The sequence below is a fragment of the Bubalus bubalis genome, chromosome 21 (genome assembly GCF_019923935.1).
Source record: "Bubalus bubalis isolate 160015118507 breed Murrah chromosome 21, NDDB_SH_1, whole genome shotgun sequence".
Taxonomy (NCBI): Eukaryota; Metazoa; Chordata; class Mammalia; order Artiodactyla; family Bovidae; genus Bubalus; species Bubalus bubalis.
In genome coordinates, this window is record NC_059177.1 from 3,395,329 (window position 1) to 3,420,746 (window position 25,418).

Below are 25,418 nucleotides of genomic sequence, written 5' to 3' on the forward strand. Positions count from 1 at the left end.
GGTGTGAATTCACCTGATGCTGCCCTGAGCCAGAGATAGTTTTCTCTTCCTTCGTTGCTGCCCTGTAACCTGTTTTCTGGTATCTCTCTCAGCTGTCTCTTGATGAGAAATTTTCTCACTGCTTATTGCCTTTTATAATAGGAACAGTATTAATTTCAGGCATTGAAATTTACATAAACAAAAGAGTGAGATGAGCTATTTCAAATATAATTATATATTAATTTGTATGTAAAGTGTTAGTTTATATATATAATTTATAATATATTAGCATATTGTATATGCAAATATGTATTATATATTGTGTTGACCAAGATGTTCATTTGGGCTTTTCCATAATATGTTATGTAATATAAATTATATTACATATTTTCCATATATCATAAATATAAATTTATTATGTGTAAATATATATTTGTATATTATATACATTATTGATATGTAACTATAATATATGAATCTATTATACATTAACCATAATTATGTTTGTTAAAATAAATAAAATTAATATCAATATATTAATTTAACACACTTATACATTGTATGTTTATATTAATATATTTATATATAATAAATCTGTATTTATGAAATATCTTTAAAATTACTATAATTTATATCATATAATATAGTGATATGTATTACTATAATATAAATTATCTATTATATACATTTATAAATAAAAATGTATTATATATAAACACATTAATATAAATATAGAATATATTCATGTATGAATATATGTGTATAATATATATGCTATATTAATGTGATTGTCACTAAAAGTGTCTGACTCCTTGCAACCCATAGACTATGGTCCATCAGGCTGCTCTGTCCATGGGATTTCCCAGGCAAGAATGCTGGAGTGGGTTGCCATTCCCTTCTCCAGGGGATCTTCCTGACCCAGCGATCAAACCTGCATTGCAGGCAGATTCTTTACTGAGTGAGCCACCAGAAGCTAACACAACATTGTAAATAAACTATACTTCATTAAAAAAAAAAAAAAAGTTTTTTAAAAGGGTTTTTTAAAAAAAAGGAGAGAATTCTGCCAGGAGAAACCTTTAGACTCAAAATGAAGCATCAGCTCCTCCCCGGGTTTGCAGGTTAGAAATGGCAACCCACTCCAGTGTTCTTGCCTGGAGAATCCCAGGGACCGGGGGAGCTTGGTGGGATGCCATCCATGGGGTCGCACAGAGTCGGACACGGCTGAAGCGACTTAGCAGCAGCAGCAGCAGCCGTCCTTTGCAAATTTTGGACTTGCTACATTCCACAATCACATGAACTAAAACTGCTACCATAAGCTACGAGCTAGGAAATAGACCAAATGCCGAAAATACAAAAATATACAAGCTGTGAACTTGAGCTTCAAGTATCTTCCCTTTGAGGACGGATAGGGACCGCTCACATCCTTCTTTATCACTATTACCTGAAGGCAGAAGGTCTTCTCTCTGAAACACATATTAAACATATATCGACTTCTGTAGTTGCTTTTGGGCAATTGGTTGTCTAAGGAATACATCCGAAAGTCAATATATTTATGTTAAAAAGGCATAGCGTTGCTGCCAGGAGGGACGCACATAGAATATTAAAAGTGAACGTAAACCAAGATCACAAGTTTAACTCCATGTCATGTTACCTGGAGTCTCCTAGTTCTTAAAATCTAGAGGAGATTTATCCCAACACCTAAGTTCATGGTTTTTAAGAAGTTCAAAGTTCTTTTTCTTTCACACTGAAATTTTTTTTTTTAATTTCAAAGAATACTATCCTTTCTTGATAATTTTTTTTCTCTCGGGAATTTAAATCTGTCATCCCGCTAAAGATCTTCTTAAGCGTTCTCTCTTGCTGCCGCTGCTTAGTCGCTCAGTTGTATCGGACTCTTTGTGACCCCGTGAACCACAGCCCACCAGGCTTCTCTGTCCATGGTATTCCCCAGGCAAGAATACTGGAGTGGGTTGCCATCTCCTCCTCCAGGGGATCTCTCCGACACAGGGAGGGAATCTGCCTCTCAGGTCTCCTGCATTGGCAGGTGGATTCTTGACTTCTAGTGCCACCCGGAAAGCCCAGGTGTTCTCTCTTATTCTATTTCTATTATGTGGAAATGGGAATTTTTCATCTTCCACGTGGCATATCTCCTAATCCTCCCTCCAAAATAACTACAGATCAAGAGTTTTATTGTATGTTGTAGGGTTTATGGGGAAGGGCTACATTAGATGGTATAGAACAAATAACTAGAGTATTACAAACAAACAAACAAACCAAAACCTCTATTAAAACATTTTTTCCCCCCAGCACCACTTTATCCTACAGCACTTGGAGCAGAAACCTCAGCATCTTCCTGGTTCCTCTGTGGGCTGTTTTAAAATCCTCCTTGTCTCTTGGTGAGGATTTTATCACTCAGCTTTTGTGGTCTCTGTTTCTGCCAGCCCACAGGTCCACATCCATCTTCTGCACCAGTAGGGCTAATTCCTCTTACATCTAGTCCTGCACCCACTCTGGCAAGACATCGTTTACAGTCCTCACCTAGGAGAATAGCCAAATCCAGCCTTGGAGACCATTTTCTTCATCCTAGCTCATTTCCATTCCCCAAAACATCTTTTCAGGAAAGCAGAAAAGTTGAGTTTGATTCCAGAAGGCTGGCCACAGTTTCTCAGTGATTATTAGAACCAGAGGACTAAGGGGTAAAATATTAAGAATTTGTTGAGACTTGAGAGACAAAGTGGCCTTCTTTTATACTCTAAGGAGGGACTTTACATCTTTACATTTTAAGTTTGTTCTCCCTGAAATGTATTCCCAGACTCCTTTCTACCTAGAAACCCATTTCTTCAGCTCCTCCCCTTCCCCCTCCTCCTCCTTCTATTTTGGTGTTTCTTCTGTTACAAACAACTTGAGAAACCTTTCAAAATTAGCACCAGAAATTTCATCACTTCTAGCTCTTCTTTCTCTAATAAAGTCGTTACTTTAAGACTGTACAATTTGACTGTGTCTACCTTTCCTACTAAACTGTGAATTATTTGCAATTTGGGACAGGATTTGTTCTGAAGCAGTGTGTGTTTCTTAAAGTGGTTGGTAAATTAAGGAAAGATAGCATTTAAGAGGAAGTTGTGTTGATTCCTATGTGAGTTGGCCCAGAATGTTCATGTTTTGAAGTGATCAGATATAAGCTTTCTTATAATTAAAGAAGAAAATTTAGCTGCATGTAAGAAAAACACCTAAAACTTTGGCCAATGTACCTTTCTTCACCAAGAAACAGATGATTTACTGGCTTCAGGAACTGCTAACTTCTGCTATGTTAAGGTATTAAGCAATTCATACATTTGTTCTCTACATCTGTGTTTTCTGGGGTGGGATAAATTGGGAGATTGAGTATGACATATATACACTACTATGTATAATGTAAAATAGATAACTAATGAGCATCTATTGTACAGCACAGGGAACTCTACTGAGTGATCTGTGGTGACCTAAACAGGAAGGAAATCTAAAACAGAGGGGTTGTATGTATAGGTCTTGCTGATTCACTTTGCTGTACAGTAGAAACTAACAATGTCATAAAGCAACTATACTCCAGTAAAACTTTTTTTAAAAGAGAGCAAAAAAACAATCAAGGGAAGTATCCGTTTGGGTCTTCCTCCCACTTTTTGGTTGGGTTGTTTGTTTTTCTGATATGGAGCTGTATAAGCTGCTTGTATATTTTGGAGATTAATCCTTTGTCAGTTGTTTCATTTGCAATTATTGTTCTCTAAATTTAATTTTATTTTTGTTTGGAGGATAGTTACTTTACAATATCGTGTTGATTTCTACCATATATCAACATGAATCAACCTTAGGTATACATATATCCCCTCCCTCTTGAGCCTCTCTCCCACCTCCCACCCCTTCTACCCTGCTGCATTGTCACAGAGCCCTGGATTTGGGTTCCCTGCATGATACAGCAAATTCCTGCTGGCTATCTGCTTTACATATGGTAAGGTATATGTTTCAATGCTATTCTTTCTCTCACTCCTTCCCCTACTGTGACCAGAGTCTATTATGTTTGTGTCTCCTTTGCTGCCCTGCAAATAGGATCATCAGTACCATCTTTATAGATTCCATATATATGCGTTAATATATGATATTTTTTTCTCTTTCTGCCTTACTTCACTCTGTGTAATACATTCTAGTTTCATCCACCTCATCAGAACTACTCACATGCGTTCCTTTCTCATTTGCAATTATTTTCTCCCATTCTGAGGGTTGTGTTTTCATCTTGTTTATAGTTTACTTTGCTGTGCAAAAGCTTTTAGTTTAATTAGGTCCCACTTGTTTATTTTTGTTTTAATTTCCATGACTCTAGGAGGTGAGTCAAAGAAGATATTTCTGTGACTCATATCAAAGAGTGTTTTGCCTATGAGAAGTTGGGACACATATCTACAAGGGAATATTACTCAGCCATAAAAATGATATGAGTCAGTTCCAGTGAGATGGATGAACCCAGAACCTGTTAAATAGAGTAAAGTAAGTCAGAAAGAGAAAAACAAATTTCATATATTAACACATATATACAAAATGTAGAATAATGGTACTGATGAACCTATTTGCAGGGCAGGAATAGAGATGCAGACATAGAGAACAGACTTTGGACACAGTGGGGGAAGGAAAGGGTGGAATGAATTGAGAAGATAGCATTGACATATATACACTATCATGTGTAAAATGGATAGCCAGTGGGAAGCTGCTGATTGAGCAGAGGGAGTTCAGCCGGGTGCTCTGTGACAACCTAGAGGGGTGGGATAGGGTGGAGAGTGGGGGGAGGTTCAGGAAGGAGGAGACATGTGTGTAATTGTGGTTGATTTATGCTGTTGTATGGCACAAGCCAACACAATATTATAAAGCAATTATCCTCTAATTAAAAGCAAATTTAAAAAATCAAGTGAAGAATCTATCTATTGCTTGAGAACAAAGCAATCTCTATCTTTATCCTTATTCAAAGGAAAGATTTCAAGAGTAGATAAAGATGTTGCAAAGATATTTAAAAAAGAAATTGTGAGTGCAGAATTTCCGGTTTTTAGTGAAGCTTAAGACTTTTCATCTATCCTCATAGGTTGTGTGCAGAGGCCTTCAAGTTAAGCCTACAAAAGACAGATCAACAGGAGAAATGCATGCACATTTTAGTTGATGTTAATATTTTATGTAGCCTGAAAGCCTTCATAGAGAAGAAAAATGGTGTAGGAATGGGATAGACCTGGGATCTTCCATGCCATGTTAACAAAGAACAGTTCACTGTGGAGATCATACATGGCGAAGGGGCTGGGCTGGGGATGCTAAATTTTGGGAAAGTTAGGAAATATGTGGAGAAGGCAATGGCACCTCACTACAGTACTCTTGCCTGGAAAATCCCAGGGACAGCGGAGCCTGGTGGGCTGCCGTCTATGGGGTCACACAGAGTCAGACACGACTGAAGTGACTTAGCAGCAGCAATGAGAGGTAAAGGTTATTTGAGTAGGTTTGTTTGCACAGATTCATTGTGGCATCCACATTTCATGTCTGGACAGAAGAATGTTCTCTTCTTCTTAGTGCATGGTGGGCACTTTGCTCACAGGAAATCCTATGTCCTATTTTTAGGTAGAATGAGGGTGATCAGAGAGCCCTTCCTGCATCTGCTGTTTGTCAAGTACTTGCAGCTCAAAATCATCCACATGGCAGGGTGGCAATTTGGGGCTGGCATGTTCTGATCCCCTTCAGAGTGTAAGGATTTCCCCCCCCCAAATCACCACCACTACAGTTATTTGAGGGAGAAAAGATCAAAATCTTATTAGGAACTTTTAAACTGGGTAGGACCAGAGAGCTTGATCTGCCTAATATCTGGGTGTTCACAGCTGCATGGGAGACCAAGTCCTGCACGTGAGGTGTCATCATTAAAACAATGAATGGAGGACATTCTGAGCATTCACATGATGTCCCATTCAGAAAGTGCTGCATTTTTATCAGAAAAGTAGTGTTGAGAAAAATGAAGGCAGAACCGGACCAGAACTTCAGCACAAGTCCGGACATGTTGGTGGCTCTTGAAAGGGGGTCACGTGCTATTTACAAAGCAGGAGAGCAACATTCCCAGCCAAGCTGTAGGATGAGAGCCAGGGCTGGCTGGAGGGGTTTGAATGGGATCGTGGCACCTGATCCCATGAGTTTTTGCCTGACCAGACCTGCCCCACACAAGGCAGACTTGGTAAATCTTCCGCTAAGGGGAAAGTGAAAGTGTTAGTCATTCAGTTGTGTCTGACTCTTTATGACTTCATGGACTGTAGACTGTTGGGCTCCTCAACTCAGGGAATTCTCCAAGAAAGAATACTGGAATGGGTAAATTGCCTGCAGGGGGTCTTCCCAACCTAGGGATTGAACCTAGGTCTCCCACATTGCAGGCAGATTTAAAGCTGTGGATGTGACTGGTGATAGAAGCAAGGTCCGATGCTGTAAAGAGCAATATTGCATAGGAACCTGGAATGTCAGGTCCATGAATCAAGGCAAATTGGAAGTGGTCAAACAGGAGATGGCAAGAGTGAACATCAACATTCTAGGAATCAGCAAACTAAAATGGACTGGAATGGATGAATTTAATTCAGATGACCATTATATCTACTACTGTGGGCAGGAATCCCTCAGAAGAAATGGAGTAGCCATCATGGTCAACAAAAGAGTCTGAAATGCAGTACTTGGATGCAATCTCAAAAATGACAGAATGATCTCTGTTCGTTTCCAAGGCAAACCATTTGATATCACAGTAATCCAAGTCTATGCCCCAACCAGTAATGCTGAAGAAGCTGAAGTTGAACGGTTCTATGAAGACCTACAAGACGTTTTAGAACTAACACCTAAAAAAGATGTCCTTTTCATTATAGGGGACTGGAATACAAAAGTAGGAAGTCAAGAAACACCTGGAGTAACAGGCAAATTTGGCCTTGGAATATGGAATGAAGCAGGGCAAAGACTAATAGAGTTTTGCCAAGACAATGCACTGGTCATAGCAAACACACTCTTCCAACAACACAAGAGAAGACTCTACACATGGACATCACCAGATAGTCAACACCAAAATCAGATTGATTATATTCTTTGCAGCCAAAGATGGAGAAGCTCTATATAGTCAACAAAAACAAGACCAGGAGCTGACTGTGGCTCAGATCATGAACTCCTTATTGGCAAATTCAGACTTAATTGAAGAAAGTAGGGAAAACCACTAGACCATTCAGGTATGACCTAAATCAAATCCCTTATGATTATACAGTGGAAGTGAGAAATAAATTTAAGGGCCTACATGTGATAGAGTGCTTGATGAACTATGGACTGAGGTTCGTGACATTGTACAGGAGACAGGGATCAAGACCATCTCCATGGAAAAGAAATGCAAAAAAGCAAAATGGCTGTCTGGGGAGGCCTTACAAATAGCTGTGAAAAGAAGAGAAGTGAAAAGCAAAAGAGAAAAGGAAAGAGATAAGTATCTGATTGCAGAGTTCCAAAGAATAGCAAGAAGAGATAAGAAAGCCTTCTTCAGCAATCAATGCAAAGAAATAGAGGAAAACAACAGAATGGGAAAGACTAGAGATCTCTTCAAGAAAATTAGAGATACCAAGGGAACATTTCATGCAAAGACAGGCTCAATAAAGGACAGAAATGGTATGGGCCTAACAGAAGCAGACGATGTTAAGAAGAGGTGGCAAGAATACACAGAAGAACTGTACAAAAAAGATCTTCACGACCCAGATAATCATGATGGTGTGATCACTCACATAGAGCCAGACATCCTGGAATGTGAAGTCAAGTGGGCCTTAGAAAGCACCACTACGAACAAAGCTAGTGGAGGTGATGGAATTCCAGTTGAGCTCTTTCAAATCCTGAAAGATAATGCTGTGAAAGTGCTGCACGCAATATGCCAGCAAATTTGGAAAACTCAGCAGTGGCCACAGGACTGGAGAAGTTCAGTTTTCATTCCAATCCCAAAGAAAGGCAATGCCAAAGAATGCTCAAACTACCACACAATTGAACTCATCTCACACGCTAGTAAAGTAATGCAAACAATTCTCCAAGCCAGGCTTCAGCAATACATGAACCGTGAACTTCCAGATGTTCAAGCTGGTTTTAGAAAAGGCAGAGGAACCAGAGATCAAATTGCCAACATAGCAAGAGAGTTCCAGAAAAACATCTATATGTGCTTTTTTGACTATGCCAAAGCCTTTGACTGTGTGGATCACAATAAACTGTGGAAAATTCTTCAAGAAATGGGAATACCAGACCACCTGACCTGCCTCTTGAGAAATCTGTATGCAGGTCAGGAATCAACTTTTAGAACTGGACATGGAACAACAGACTGGTTCCAAATAGGAAAAGGAGTACATCAAGGCTGTATATTGTCACCCTGCTTATTTAACTTCTGTGCAGAGTACATCATGAGAAACGCTCGGCTGGAAGAAGCACAAGCTGGAATCAAGATTGCCAGGAGAAATATCAATAACCTCAGATATGCAGATGACACCACCCTTATGGCAGAAAGTGAAGAAGAACTAAAAAGCCTCTTGATGAAAGTGAAAGAGGAGAGTGAAAAAGTTGGCTTAAAGCTCAGCATTCAGAAAACAAAGATCATGGCATCTGTTCCCATCACTTTATGGGAAATAGATGGGGAAACAGTGGAAACAGTGTCAGACTTTATTTTTTGGGGCTCCAAAATCACTGCAGATGGTGACTGCAGCCATGAAATTAAAAGACACTTACTTCTTGGAAGGAAAGTTATGATCAACCTAGATAGCATATTGAAAAGCAGAGACATTACTTTGCCAACAAAGGTTCGTCTAGTCAAGGCTATGGTTTTTCCTGTGGTCATGTATGGATGTGAGAGTTGAACTGTGAAGAAGGATGAGCGCCGAAGAATTGATGCTTTTGAACTGTGGTGTTGGAGAAGACTCTTGAGAGTCCCTTGGACTGCAAGGAGATCCAACCAGTCCATTCTGAAGGAGATCAGCCCTGGGATTTCTTTGGAAGGAATGATGCTAAAGCTGAAACTCCAGTACTTTGGCCACCTCATGCCAGTGAGTTGACTCATTGGAAAAGACTCTGATGCTGGGAGGGATTGGGGGCAGAAGGAGAAGGGGACGACAGAGGATGAGATGGCTGGATGGCATCACTGACTCGATGGATGTGAGTCTGAGTGAACCCCGGGAGTTGGTGGTGGACAGGGAGGCCTGGGGTGCTGCGATTCATGGGGTTGCAAAGAGTCGGACACGGCTGAGCAACTGAACTGAACTGAAGTAGAGAACAGCAGTGGCTACAGCACTGGAAAAGGTCAGTTTTCATTCCAGTCCCAAAGAAAGGCAATGTCAAAGAATGTTCAAACTACTGCACAATTGCACTCATTTCACACATTAGCAAAGTAATACTCAGAATTCTCCAAGCCAGGCTTCAACAGTATGTGAACAGAGAACTGCCAGATGTTCAAGCCGGATTTAGAAAAGGCAGAAGAACCAGATATGAAATTGCTAAAATTTGTTGTATCATAGATAAAGCAAGAGAATTCCAGAAAAAAATCTGCTTTATTGACTAGTCTAAGGCCTTTGACTGTGTGGTTTACAACAAACTGTGTAAAGTTCTGAGAGAGATGGGAATACCAGACTGCTGTACATGCCTCCTGAGAAATCTGTATGCAGGTCAAGAAGCAACAGTTAGCACCAGAAAAAGAACAACAGACTAGTTCCAAGTTGGGAAAGGAGTACATTAAGACTGTATATTTTCACCTTATTTATTTAGCTTATATGCAGAGTACATCATGCAAAATGCTGGGCTGGATGAAGCACAAGCTGGAATCAAGATTGCAGAGAGAAATATCAATAACCTTAGATATGCTGGTGAACACCACCCTTATGGCAGAAAGCAAAGAGGAACTAAAGAGCCTGTTTATGAGGATGAAAGAGGAGAGTGAAAAAGCTGGCTTAAAACTCAACATTCAAAAAGCAAAGATCATGGCATCTGGTCCCATGGCAAATAAACAGGGACACAATGGAAACAGTGAGTGACTTTATTTTCTTGGGCTCCAAAATCTCTGCAGATGGTGACTGCAGTCATGAAATTAAAAGACACTTGCTCCTTGAAAGAAAAGCTATGACCAACCTAGATAGCATATTAAAAATCAGAGACTTGATTTTACCACCAAAGTCTGTATAGTCAAAGCTGTGGTTTTTCTAGTAGTCATGTATGGATGTGAGAGCTGAACTGTAAAGAAAGCTGAGCACTGAAGAATTGATGCTTTTGTACTGTGGTGTTGGAGAAGACTCTTCAGAGTCCCTTGGACTGCAAGAAGATGAAACCTGTCAATCCTAAAGGAAATCAGTCCTAAATATTCATTGGAAGGACTGATGCTGAAGTTGAAACATCACTACTTTGGCCACCTGATGCAAAGAACTGACTCATTGGAAAAGACCCTGATGCTGGGAAAGATTGAAGGCAGGAGAAGAAGGGGGTGACAGAGGATGAGATGATTGGATGACATCACCAACTCAATGGTCATGAATTTGAGCAAGCTCTGGGAGTTGGTGATGGACAGGGTAGCCTGGCGGGCTGCAGTCCATGTGGTTGCAAAGAGTTGGACAAGATTGAGCAACTGAACTGAACCGAAGGGGATTCTGCCCCAGTTCCCCAGCCCTACTCGCTTCCCCAGGTGTAATGGTGGCCAAGCCACTTGAGCTCAGGTTAACCCCCACCCAGCCCCTGCTTCTGTGCAGGCACAGGGCAAATGTGGAACCTGGAGACCAACTGGGCTGGAGGTCTTAAAGGTGCTCAGAGAGTATCAGACCTCATTCATGGTGGCCAGGCTGACACTGTGGGTTTGTCTGTATGTGTATTTAAAAAAAAAAAACAAACAAAAAAAAAAAAAACAAAAAAAAAAACTTGAAATAGAGTCAATTTACAATGTTATGTTTCAAGTGTATAGCAAAGTGGTTCGATTATATCTATGTATGTATTCTTTTTCAGACTGTTTTCCATTATAGTTTATTACAAGATATTGAATTAGTTCCCTGTGCTTTACTGTAGGTCCTTATTGTTTAGGGGCTGCAGTGTTTTTTTCAGGTGGTTCACGTTATTCTGGGCAAAGCAGGATTCTGATGACACTTGGTGGCAGAAAGGTGTGGGGGCAGGGGGTGCTGCAAAAATGCTGGCCCCACCCCCTCAGGTCCTTCCAGCCGTGGATCCAGACTTGAACCCTGTGGAGTGAGAGGGGAGGCCCCGCCTGTGGCCCACAGTTGTTCACAGCCATGAGATCCACCCACCAGCAGGAAGAGAGAAGTCAGCATGCTCACTGGCATCCCCATCACAAATTTGGGTTGGCTCCCGATGGTCAGTCCATGGAGTGATCATCCACCAGGGATGGTGGATGGGGAGGGGCACTGAGGGAGGGGTCAGCAGGTGATAGTCTCGCAGGAAAATTGAGTCTCCCAGGAGGTGAGGGACTAAGCTGACAGAGAATCTCAGCAACCCTCTTTGAAAATATTGCCAATGGAGCTCAACTCTCTGCTGTGCTTGGCCTCTGGCCTCATGAAATGGACTAAGCAGCTGTTGACATGACACCCAGGGGGTGGGACGACACACAGGACATGGTCTGTATCAGCATCATCTGGTAGGTCTCCTTCTCTCCGCTCTTCAGAGAAGTCCCCGTGTCATCCTTGTTGGACAGCTTCTCCATCTCATCTGGAGGAAAAACCTTCATGCTGCCCAGGTCAGTGGAGAGGCTGGTAGATGTCTCAGCAAAAGGCTCAGGCCTTGGAAGAGCCTATCTTCCTGTCCACTTGCAGTGTCCTCGGCATAGGTGAAGAAGTCTGGAGAGTAGAGGACCTCCCTCCCCAGCACGCTGGTCCCAATGGTGGGGGCTCACGACCCATCTGATGAGCAGCTTCACGTAGAGCAGCAGGGGACTGAGCACCATCATGCTGGTGCCCAGCGCCATGAAAAGACCTCGGTGGGTAGGTCAGGGACTGGTCTCCAAAGCCCAGGTCCCCAACACATGGTGCATCCTGCAGGCTGAGGGTGGGGGTGTGCAAGGCTGCTCAGGGATGCATGGGTGTGGATTGAGAGCAGGCCTGAACCCCACCTCGGCTCCTGCTCTGGCTCCCACCACCTTTGGGTAGCCCTGGGCACCACTGCAAGCCCAGGGCCCAAACTCTAGTTTTCATTTTGATTAAACTCTTAAATGTTTTCAGGCCCTACATCTCTAAAGAGGATGTGGGGGAGGAGAACAAACTCCAAGGTACAGGGCTTGTGAGAAATGGTAAGTTCAAGTGATGCTGGGGCTTTACTTCCACTAGTAACTTTTATTAAGATTATTAGTATGTGTGTTAAAGTTCTATTCCAAAGTTTCCTAAGTTTTGATTGAATTTCCCCCACTCCTATTTTTTCCCCCATAATACAGGATGCAAAGTTTTTTAGTAAAGTGTATTTAATGTTAGAGCAGAAATGTGCGTATCTGCAGTTCTTAGCAAAAAGAAAGTTCTCAAAAATATTTGCTAATTGGGCAGGAAATATAACCATGAGGATAGTCCCAGAACATTTTACCTTAGTGTCTCTTATTTATAGCTGAGCTCACCTTATCTCAGATTCCTAAAAAATTATCTACCTCGACAGCCCCAATTCCTCTGTGAAATAAACCATTTCTGTTTCTCGTTATGCCTTATTTATTCTCCTCCCAACACGAACTCTTAATTACCTGTGTGTCTATGTTCTCCATTAGACTATGAGTTCTACCAGACTGGGTGCCTGATAGGCAGTCCACAAACACAAATTGTTGAATGCATGAATCAGTGTCGGGCGAATGTTTGTATCAGTTGTCAACCTAGAATCTTAATTTCTCTTGGGAGAGATAGAAAAATGACAAAGTGTATCCATCAACAGCAGGAAAGCTATTTCTAATAATGTCTTACATTTATTAAGTAATACATATGGACAAATGATTTAATATAATCCTCATAACTATCATATCAGGGCTTCCCTGGTGGCACAGACGGTGGTAAAGAATCTGCTTCAATATGGGAGATTCAGGTTTGATCCTGGGTCAAGAAGATCCCCTGGAGAAGGAACTGGCAACTCACTCTAGTATTCTTGCCTGGAGAATCCCATAGACAGAAGAGCCTGTCTGTACAGTCCATGAGGTTGCAAAGAGTTGGACATGACTGGCAACTAACACATACATCATATCAAAGTGTACTATTTTGCCCTCACTTCATAGATGAGGCTTACTCCTTGGAAGAAAAGCTATGAAAAATCTAGACAGTGTATTAAAAAACAGAGACATCATTTTGCCCAATAGGTCCATATAGTCAGTGCTATGGTTTTGCCAGTAGTCATGTTCATATGTGACTAGTGGACCATAAAGTAGGCTGAGCGCCAAAGAAATGTTGCTTTCAAACTGCGGTCCTAAAGAAAACTCTTGAGAGTCTCTTGGATAGCAAGGAGATCAAACCAGCCAATGCTAAAGGAAATCAACCCTGAATACTCATTGGAAGGACTGATGCTGAGGCTGAAGCTCCAATGCTTTGGCCACCTGATGTGAAGAGCTGACTCATTGGAAAAGACCCTGATGCTAGGAAAGATTGAGGGCAGGAGGAGAAGGGAGCAAAAGAGAACGAGATGGTTGGATGACATCATCAACTCAATTCCATGGGGTTGCAAAGAGTTGGACATGACTAAGCAACTGAACTGAATTGAACTGAACTGAACTTTGCTTCTGAAATATCATAATCTCATATAGATTGAGACATGGAGAAAATTTAGTCAAGGAGAGACAAAATGACATAAGATAATGTTTTATAAATGCAGAGTCCAGGAACTTCCCTGGTGATCCAATGGTTAAGAACTCGGTGCTTCCACTGCAAGGGCTGTGAGTTCAAACCCCAGTCAGGAAGCTAAGATCCCACATGCCTTGGTGCCAAAAATACAAAATACAGAACAGAAGCATCACTATAACAAATTCAATAAATAGAGTTTAAAAATGGTCCACACTAAGAAAAATGCAGAGTCCAAGTTCTTTATAGAAGTGTACAGTCATCAGAAGCAGGTCAGCAAAATGTTGCCTCATGAAGGCCCTTTGAGAGCCTGTTCTAAAGGAAGGACTCAAAATTAACCAATTCACTGATGATTTATAAATAGTTTCTACTCCAGGGTGTAGTGGTACTGAAAAAATTAGAAAATTAAAAAACGTTTTGAAAACAGGTTATACTGTTAAGTAAACTAAAATAGGCCCATACCTCAAATTATCCCCTAGGTCATAACCTCAAAATTATCTGGGTTATTTCATTTATTTTCAGAGCCAAGTTTTTATCCATAAGTGTCCATTTCATTCTTTCCCAAGTAATTGAAAATTCAATACTTGAGAGCCTGTGGCCTTAAGGTTAACTCTGTTATACAGAAAGTAGAGCGTGTGTAAGAGTTGACTCATTGGAAAAGACTCTGATGCTGGGAGGGATTGGGGGCAGGAGGAGAAGGGGACGACAGAGGATGAGATGGCTGGATGGCATCACTGACTCGATGGACATGAGTCTGGGTGAACTCCGGGAGTTGGAGATGGACAGGGAGGCCTGGCGTGCTGCGATTCATGGGCTCGCAAAGAGTCCGACACGACTGAGCGACTGAACTGAACTGAGAGTGTGTGTATGTGTTTGTCAGTGAGAGCAGGCGTAGGAACACATGTATGCATTCTTATGCGTATGTCATGTAGATTACCACATTCCATGCAAAAGTATTCTTATTAAAAAGAGGAAAACTGGAGAAACACATTTATGTAACTCCCCTATGCATAAAGAGATTTTTTTTAATTTGTCAGTTTGCATATTTGTTTTCTCTGTATATCTGAATTGTTTTGTGATAGCTATTCAAAGTTTATTTGAACAGTTTGGCTGAATAAATGAGGAAAGAAGAGTGAGAATAAAGACAAGTGAGTATAGCTTGATTTTGTGAGAAACCAGAAGGCAACTTTAAAAGATTTTTCTCAATTCTGGATGTATAAGCAAATGGTGCCCTTTACAATTTGCTATTCTTTGAAGCTGGTATTGCAGAGAATATTTTTTTGTGCTTTAAATTGGATAATTTATAAATGAATGCTCCCAAAGGAACTCTTAAAATCAAAGAAAAACTATGCTGCTGGAAAATTGATTTGTCACCAATACATTTTAGCCTAAATGTTTTTCAACTTTGATAATGACTTGATTTAAAATTTCATTTGTGGAACATCAGGAATATGCAAATAATGTAGATGGGAGGGATGGATGTGGTGAAGGTGTCTCCTGGGGAAATGTTTCAGCCACATTTCTCATATCATCTCATGGAAATAGATCATTACTTGCAGTTGTACTTATATACCTCAAATTTAATATGTGATTCCAGTTGGAAAAGGAGGAAAACAACATTCATGCTGAGGTTTCTGATCATCAGGTGCTGTGTTTGGTGTTTTCTGGATGTCTGGGCAGATCTGATTTAATTCTCAAGGCAATCTTGACAGCAAGGTGATACCCTGATTCTACTGATGGGAAAGGTGAGGCAGAGAGGCTGGAGGGAGTCATTCACAATGAAGGTCTTTTAATAAGCATTTTTAAATTGAAGTGTGATCAATTTGCAATTGCTGTTACTTTGCCAACAAAGGTCTGTATAGTCAGAGGTATGGTTTTTCTAGTAGTCATGTATGGATATGAGAGCTGGACCATGAAGAAGGCTGAGCGCTGAAGAATTGATGTTTTTGAACTGTGGTGTTAGAGAAGACTCTTGAGAGTCCCTTGGACTGCAAGAAGATCAAACCTGTGAATCCTAAAGGAAATCAACCCTGAATATTCATTGGAGGCACTGATGCTGAGGCTGAAGCTCCAATACTTTGGCCTCCTGATGTGAAGAGCTGATTCACTGGAAAAGACTCTGATGCTGGGAAAGATGGAAGGCGGGAGGAAAAGTGGACAACAGAGGATAAGATGGTTGGATGGCATCACTGATGCAATGGACATGAGTTTGAGCAAGCTCCAGGAGGGGGTGAAGGACAAGGAAGCCTGGTGTGCTGCAGTCCATGGGGTCGCAAAGAGTTGGACATGACTGAGTGACTGAACAACAATTTACAATGTTGTATTAGTTTCAGGTGTATAGCAATGTGATTCAGATATATATATATATATCTTCCCTGGTGGCTCAGATGGTAAAGAATCTTCCTGCAATGCAGGAGACCTGGGTTTGATCCCTGTGTTAGGAAGATCCCCTGGAGAAGGGAATGGCAACCCACTCTAGCATGCTTGCCTGGAAAATCCCATGGGCAGAGGAGCCTGGTGGACTACAGTCTATTGGGTCGCAAAAAGTCAGACACAACTGAGCACGCATGCACACAAATATATAACTGTTTTTGTTGTTATTATAGTTGCTAAGTCATGTCCATCTCTTTTACAACCCCATGAATCTTGACAGTCCCGTGGACTGCAAGGAGAGCCAACCAGTCCATCCTAAGGGAGATCAGTTCTGAGTCTTCATTGGAAGGACTGATGATGATGCTGAAACTCCAATACTTTGGCCACCTCATGCGAAGAACTGACTCATTTGAAAAGACCCTGATGCTGGAAAAGTTTGAGGGCAGGAGAAGGGGACGACGGAGGATTAGATGGTTGGATGACATCAACGACTCAATGGGTTTGGGTGAACTCCGGGAGTTGGTGATAGACAGGGAGGCCTGGTGTGCTGCAGTCCATGGGGTCGCAAAGAGTCAGACATGACTGAGTGACTGAACTGAACTGACTGAGCTGTAGCCTGTCAGGCTCTGCTGTTCACGGGATTTCCCAGGCAAGAATACTGGAGAGGGTTGCCCTTTCCTTCTGGAGGGGATCTTCCTGAGCCAGGGATTGAACCTGCATCTTCTGCATTGGTAGGCATATTCTTTACCACCGAGCCACCAGGTTACATATGTATGTATATATGCGCATGTGTGTGTGTGCACGTGTATATATATATATACACACGTTTTCAGATTCTTTTCCATTGTAGGTTATTACAAGGTATTAAATATAGATCCTTGTGCTATACACCAAGTCCTTGTCCCTTATCTATTTTGTATATAGTACTGTGTATCTGATAATCCCATGCTCCTAATTTATCTAACATCCTCCCTAGCTGTCCCCTTTGGTTACCATAACTTTGTTTGTTTTCTTTGTCTATGAGTCTATTTCTGTTTTGTAAGGAACTCTGCTTACACCATTCTTTTAGATTCCACATGTAAGTGGTATCGATATGATTTATCTTTCTCTGACTAGCCTCACTGAGTATGATCATGTCTAGGTCCATCCATATTGCTGCAAATGGAACATTTTCCTTGTTTCTCGTGGCTGAGTGGTGAAGTAATGAAATTTTAAAACGTTTTTATGGCTCCTTCCAACTTCTTCCACTGCAGAAGCAGTTCTCAGGCTTGAAGGGGCATCACAATCCCCTGGAGAGGGGTGCTGGGCTCCACCCTCAGACCTGATGATCCAGGGGTCCTTTGGCGCAGTCGAGACTGCATTTCCGTCAAGTTCCCAGTTGATGCTGCAGCTGATCCTGGGGCCACACTTCGAGAACCAGTGTCCTGTCCCAGAGGATGGGGTCTTGAAACCCACATCAATCATGCTCTGTTAATAAAAACTGAGTCTCCAGGGCCTGATTGAAATCTGCAGTGTGATGTAGTTTATTGCACCTCAGATACAGGGTGTGTGCCCTTGGGGAATAAGGTGGTTTGCCCGGGGGTCCTCAAAGCTACAAGGTAAACACCATGCATCTTCCAGGACCACTGGTTTTCTTTGATGGTAAACAGTTTAACATGCAATTTTTATATTAAAACACACACACACAGCTAGGCTCTGGAGGAGAATACAAATTGATATGCATTCCTAAATAAAGCTGTAGATTTCAAAGCAAGTCTGCCCTTGTGGTAAGCAGCTTTAAGCTGTGCTTCCAGTCTCAGAGGGTGCAAGTTGGCTGTCCTCTGGCAATGACAGGATTTAGCCGAGGAAAAAAAAGAGGTCACTTTATGTCAATATTAAATACTTTCTTGAGCTGTGAGTTTTTGTTTCTGGGTTCACATTCTAGTCTCTCCCTGACCTGATATTCCTTCAGGACCAGGTACATCAGCCTTTTTCTGAGGACATATAGAAACTTGACATTACTGTTTTTCAGAACTGGATTGTATAAACTTCAAATTAAAAAAAAATATATGTGTGTGTGTGTATGTGTATATATATATATATATATATAATAGCGGCACGGGGAACTGTATTCAATATCCTATGACAAAACATAATGGAAAAGAATATGAAAACGAATGTATGTAACTATATAACTGACTCACTTTGCTGTACAGAAGAAATTAACACAACATTGTTTATCAATTATGCATGTGTGCTAAGTCACTGAGTCGTGTCTGAGTCCTTGCCGACCCCATGGATTATAGCCCGCCAGGCTCCTCTGTCCATGGGATTCCCCAGGCAAGAAACTGAAGTGGGTTGCCATGCCCTCCTCCAGGGAATCTTCCAGACCCAAGGATTGAACCGACGTCTCTTAAGTCTCCTGCATTGGCAGGCAGGTTCTTTATCATTAGCACCGTCTGGGAAGCCCAATATCAAGCATGGTTCAATAAAATCTAAAAAAAAAAAAATTAAGGAAATTAAAAATACTTTAAACCTGTTGTCTTCATGGAGGAAAATAATTCAAAGTCAGCCTGGGTGATGTTTCCCTTCACTGGGGGTCTTAGTAAAACCTGGGGTTCATGGCATGGGCCTCTGGATGATACCCAGCCCCCAGCATAGACACAAGTACCCAAGTCAGGGCCCTGTTGCAGGCTCCCCTGTCCATCTGGAGTGAGCGTCCTGCTCCGTGCCAGGCATGAGCAAGAGGCCCTATCTTTGGTCCCCAGTTTGCTGCTTGGGTAAGGTTGGTGGCACTTACTTCCTCCTGAAAGTTCTCTCACTACCAGTTTCATTTGGCCCACGAGTGGAGAGTGGTTTTGGTTTTAAATGGCCAAAAAAGATCAAAACAGGAATAATGTTTCATGGCACATGAAAATGATAAGAAATTAAAATTTCCATGCCAGGAAAGGCAGTTTCCATAAATAAAGTTTTATTGGAACACAGCCATGCTCATTCCATTTTATTGTCTACAGCAGCTTTTGGCTGCCTTCCCACTCCAAGGACAGAGATGAGCAGTTGTGACAGAGACTTTGTAGCCCACAAAGTCAAAACAAAGAAACGCTTCTGCAGAAAAGGTATATAGATTCCTGCTCTAGACTCTGCAGGAGGTGAGTGCATTCTGCATGTCTTAGATCCAGAATCAGACAGGCCCCTTCCCATTGTCCTCCCTAGAATAGATTCTCTCTTCCTTCTGTCCTTCCCCTAAGGAAAACTTTGGTAGCTGGTGGTTGTCTGCATGCCTGACAACTCTGCAACAGAAAAGTAATGTATCCTTACAATGGGGTACATTACTCAGGCTCAGAACTCAAGGCCTGTAGAGATGAGGAAGGGAAAGGTATCCCTTATTTATTCCTATCCCAGGATTAAAAAAACAAACTCTAAATTAATGTCAGTACATTTTCTTACCCTAATTTTTTTTTTTTTAATTTTATTGAAGGGCTTCCCAGGTAGTGCTAGTGGTAAAGAACCCACCTGCCACTGCAGAGATGTAAGAGACAAGGGTTCGATCCCTGGGTTGGGAAGATCCCCTGGAGAAGGAAATGGCAACCCATTCCAGTGTTCTTGCCTGGAGAATCTCATGGAGAGAGGAACCTGGTGGGCTACAGTCTATAGGGACGCAAAGGGTCAGACACGACTGAAGCGACATAGCACATAGTTGATTTGCAACGCTGTGTTAATTTCTGCTGTATAGCAAAGTGATTCAGTTATATGTATATAAGTGAGTGTATATATATATATATATATATATTCATTTTCATATTTTCTGTTATGGTTTCTCATGGGATATTGAGTATAGTTCCCTGTGCTATACAGTATGGAGAAGGCAATGGCACCCCACTCCAGTACTCTTGCCTGGAAAATCCCATGAGGAGCCTGGAAGGCTGCAGTCCATGGGGTCGCTGAGGGTCGGACACGACAGAACGGCTTCACTTTCACTTTTCACTTTCATGCATTGGAGAAGGAAATGGCAACCCACTCCGGCGTTCTTGCCTGGAGAATCCCAGGGACAGGGGAGCCTCATGGGCTGCCGTCTATGGGTCACACAGAGTCGGACACGACTGAAGCAACTTAGCAGCAGCAGCAGCTATACAGTAGGACCTTGTTGTTTAGCCATCCTGTATATACTAGTTGCTGCTGCTAAGTCGCTTCAGTCATGTCTGACTCTGTGCGACCCCACAGACGGCAGCCCACCAGGCTCCCCCGTCCCTGGGATTCTCCAGGCAAGAACACTGGAGTGGGTTGCCGTTTCCTTCTCCAATGCATAAAAGTGAAAAGTGAAAGTGAAGCCGTTCAGTCGTGTCCGACCCTCAGCGACCCCATGGACTGCAGCCTTCCAGGCTCCTCCATCCATGGGATTTTCCAGGCAAGAGTACTGGAGTGGGGTGCCATTGCCTTTGGCATCTGCTAATCCCAAACTCCCAGTCCATCTCTCCCTCAACCCTGCTCCCCTTTGGTAAGCACAGTCTCTTCTCTATGATCTAAGTCTGTTTTTTTTTTTTTTTTGTAGATAAGTTAATTTGTGTCAGATTGTAGACTGCACATATAAGTGATATCGTATTTGCCTGGGTTCATAAAGTCTTCGAGAAGAAAGGCTGTGAGAAAATAGGAATGGATATGAGGTTTGGTCTTTATCCCATTGATACAAGAAAGTAAAGCAGGCAAAAACCTTGAGTGTCTCCCTAGGTGACTATGTTGGTAGTGGTGCCACCGTTCACTATTTTCTCCAAGGAGAAATGTGCTCCCTCACAGACGCCTATGCCCATCCTGCCTTCTTCCCAGAAAGCAAAGTCTGAATCAGGGCTTGCATGCAGGTAGTTCGTTATGAAGGGTGATCCAGGGAATAGACTCGAGAGAAAGGAAAATAGGATTAGAGGAAAAGCCAAGACAAGGGTGCAATTCTTTAGTGTCTTCATTCTTAAAATAAAAAATGCCTTTTTTTGGAGATATAATCCATATAACATAAAGTTCCTCCACTTGAAATGTATAATTTCAAAAAAAAAAAAAAAGAAATGTATAATTTCATAGTTTTTGTGTCAAAGTTGTTGTTTTGCAGAAAGTTTTCACTTTCATCTCAGGTTCAAAGGATTTGTTAACAAAATAAGCCACTCGTTATATATAAGTAATACCAATATTTATTAGAAAATTATCTAGCTTACTGTCAATATACAAACATTAAAAGAAAAGAGAAGTAGAAACAGCAGAGGATACATCACCAAATTGGGTTCTGACCAACATCCAGACTCAAACAGTGCTGGGAAGTCCTGTGTCACAGCATATCTGGAGTCCCAGTTTAGAAAAGGTCCCAAGCACCCCATCTACGGCATGGCTGAGACTTTTAAAACTGCAGTTCAGGGTTCCTGCTTGTCATCCCAGGGTGCAATGTGATATCATCATCAATCTGTGAGCAATCTGCCACTCTGGTTTCACGTTAATGCAATTTGTTCTGTCCTATAAAACTTGGAGTGTCAATCCTGGGGCTTGGTTGGCCAGACCCCCTCCAGCGTGTCAACCGTCTCAAGATTCCTCCCCTGTCTCATCTATGGTGCGCTCACAGCAGGCAGGCAGGGCACTCACGGTGCAGTCTCCAGGCAGGTTAGAAGCGAGGTCAGAGGCCTGCTCTGCTTCGTCTCTGAAGCCTAAAGAAGACTATTTAATTTCCCTAACAGTTGTGCAGCCTTCAACACAGTCAAAGTTTAGAACATTTTCAGTATCCAAAAAGAAACCTTGTTTCCTTTACTAGTCCCTTCTCCCCGGTCCTGGTAACCACCAATCTACTTTCTGTCTCTATGTGTTTGCCTATTCCATGTAGGGGGAAGCACATGAGACCCGCTTTTCACTGAGCATGTTTTCAGGGTTCAGCCAGGTTTCAGAATGTGTCAGCCCTGCACATCTTTTTATTGTCAAATAACATTCCCTTGTATGAACAAACCACATTTTAATTATTCATTCACCAGCTGGTGGGCATTAGTATTGTGCCTACTTTTTGGCTATTAAAAGGATGCCAGGAACTTTGGTACAGTATACAAGGTTTTGTGTGGACCCGTGCTTTCAGTATTCTTGGGTGTATTCCTAGGAGTGGCATTTCTGGGTCATATGGCAACTCTATGTTTAACCTTCTGAGAAACTTCTGGCCTGTTTTCCAAAACGATTATACCATTTTGCATTCTAACGTGCAATGAATGAGGGTTTCAATTTCCCTACATTCTCGGCAACGCTTGTTATCATCTGTTTTTTTTTATTTTGTCCATTGTAGGAGGTGTGAATTGATATCACATTGAGCCTTTGGTTTGCCTTTCCTGGCTAATGATGGCGAACACCTCTTGTGTGCTTATTGACCATTAGTATATCTTTGGAGAAAATGTCCGTTCAGACCCTTTCTCTATTTTTCAATTGTTTGTCTTTTGATCACTGAATCATCAAAACCTGATTATACCATGGAAGTGTGCGTTCTTCAGTCTATCTGTGATAAATTCTGCCACATCCCTCTGAAGGATCAGGTGTTTCAGAACTGTCCGCCAAAAGGACAGAGAGAGGAGTATTTTTCTATCCACACTTCCCATCCCCCACCTTTCATGTTTCCTCATAAAGTGTTAGCTCCCTTGCACTTTCAGGATTTCCATGTGTGAGTTCCAGGTGAGTTCTTGCAGCTGGTCTATACTTCAGATTCAGGGGAGGAGCTGGGCAGCTGAAGTGATGTGCTTTTATGTGTCATGGCAGGGAAACTTCCAGGTAGAAGCCTGTTGTTGGGCCAATGGCTGGAGTAAATGGTTTGATGGAAGATGTGAATTAGGGTACAAAGCTACTCAATATACTGTGTCCACGGAAGTACCTCAGTCTCCTCATGCTTTTCACCATCTTTAACATTCACAGAGATTTCAAAGCTGTGGTCACCCCTCCAAGTGTACAAAATGCTTAAACATGAGGATCTGTGGAATCAGCTTCAGCTGTTACTTCCGCAACTCCTTCTGGGGCTGCAATTAACATTCATGGCCTCTCTCTCTCTCTCTCATTATTGATTTCCTTCTCCTTTACTCAGCACTTCAGTGCAGACAAGTTGCTTGCTTGGTAGGGTAGCTCAGAGCTTCATCTCTGAGGGATGTAAGTCCTCAATTGTTTTACCTTTCCTGAACTGTGGTTTCTGCAGTTTCCCATTTACAGTTATTACGGAGCGCAAAAGCACTAAACGATGCCCCAGGGAAGCCCCGAGGTACCGTACTGTGCTCCTTCCTGCTCGTCATTGTGTAACAACATCCTTCCCCTGCGTGGTAATGGGATCAGTTAGGACTGCCAACATAATAATGCCTTTTCTCGCTTGATGTTCTACTGAAACGAGGAGCCCCCAAATGGCAAGGTGGTAGCTGCAGGTTAAGGTTATGTGGAATCCGACCCAGTGGAATCTAACATTTTAGGGGCAAGAAGAACACATTTCAGAAACCAGAAACTGGGCATGGAAAGTGTTCTCTACCTGGCTTGTGCCCCTTGGTGCCATCCAGGCCACTGACTCTGGCTTTTGGGGACATAGCATCATGAGGATCAGCCACGGCTTCAGCACCAAGCCTCAGAGCACGGTGTCCAAGACTCCCAGGCTGTTGTCCCTGAGGTGGGCCTTGCGGGAGACTTCAGTAAGCCACTCCAATGCTGTCAGGCCGATTGCTTCTGAGTGATTTGATATATGGTGGATCAAGTGATCAAATGCCCATCACCATAAAAAGTGTCTTTTAGTTGGTGGTGATGGGTATCATAGGCAGCTGTAAAGATGTTCTATAAGTCTGTACATGGTTCCAACAGAGGGACTGTAGGCCAGGAAGGCAATCCCATGTCTGGAAGAGGTATCAATTCTATAAGTAATATTCTAAATGTGCTGTGTGTGCGCTAAGTCACTTCAGTTGTATCTGATTCTTTGTGATGCTAAGGACCATAGCCCACCAGGTCCCATTGTCCATGGGATTCTCTATGCAAGAAAAGTGCAGCAGGTTGCCATGCCCTCCTCTAGGGGATCTTCCTGACCCAAGGATCAAACCCACGTCTCTTCTGTCTCCTGTAATGGCAGGCGGGTTCTTTACCACCAGTGCCACCTGGCAAACCCAAAGGCTGACTTGTCAGGTTCCAGCAGAGGGACCAGGCCAGGAAGGTGATTTCATGTCTGGAATAGGTATCAATTCCAGTAAGTATAGGAGTCATCTAATAAATCAATCTACCAGGAAGTGGCTGGCAGCTCTCGTCAGGAGACAGTGCAGCAGACTCTGCTCTCGGCAGGCTGAGTATTCAATGGTGACCGTGGTAAGAGGAGCTCCTTGCTGTGTGACTCACGCACCACCTCCATGGCTGTCACCATCACATAACAACTCTGTTCCTGGGCCCCTTGCCCAGGCTCTGGGGCAATGGTCACGTTAGAGTGAGCTCCAGCACGAAACACAAACGAGCTTGTTTTGTGTCCTTTGCAATAAGTTCACCCCTATGTCTGTTTCTGCTCTTCTGGTCTCACTCTTTCCTGGCAGCTGACCAATAAGAAGAGACATTCAGCAATGCCCAGCATTGGATATTATTGTACATTTCAACTCGGGTCATTTCTTTCTCCATACAAAACAAAGACCACATTTCCTGTTTTTACTTTTGTCCACTGGGAGGATTTCCCTCCAGGTCACCTCAGACCAGGCTTCTGTAGGGCAGCAGCATCAGCACCAATACCCAAAGCCCATCTGTCAGGGACCTGACCCACATGTCTCCTTCTAGGATCAGTGTCCCCCTGAGGACGTAACACGAGTTGAGAGATGGGGCACCTCCTCCTGTAAGTTCTTTGTGCCTCCAAGACCAGTCTGTGCCTGATCCTGGAGTCACTGTTTTCATCATATGAAGGACTGCTTCAGCCACTCTACATTATGGCTTGATGGATCTGATAGTATCAGTTCATAATGAGCAACCCAGACACATGCTTTCTTGGTGTTCTCTGGTCAGGCTGTTAAGATTCTCCTAGGGTTTCAGAATCTGCCTTCAGTACAGGAGACCTGGGTTAGATCCCTGGGTTGGGAAGATCCCCTGGAGTAGGAAATGGCAACCCACTCTAGTATTCTTGCCTGGAGAATCCCATGGAGAAAGGAGCCTGGGTTGCGGGGGGGTGGGGGGGTGGGGAGGTGGTCACAAAGAGTCAGGCATGACTGAGTGACTCACACTTTCACTCTCAGGGCTTCTTAGCACTCTAGGAACTGTTTTCCAACAGTTTCTCCTACTAAAAACATGGCC

General features: G+C 42.5%; 1 pseudogene; it reads right to left on the reverse strand.

Annotated features, from left to right (window-relative positions):
• Positions 1-11,089: 11,089 nt before the first annotated feature.
• LOC123331057 lies at positions 11,090-23,416 on the reverse strand (annotated as a pseudogene).
• Positions 23,417-25,418: the final 2,002 nt, after the last annotated feature.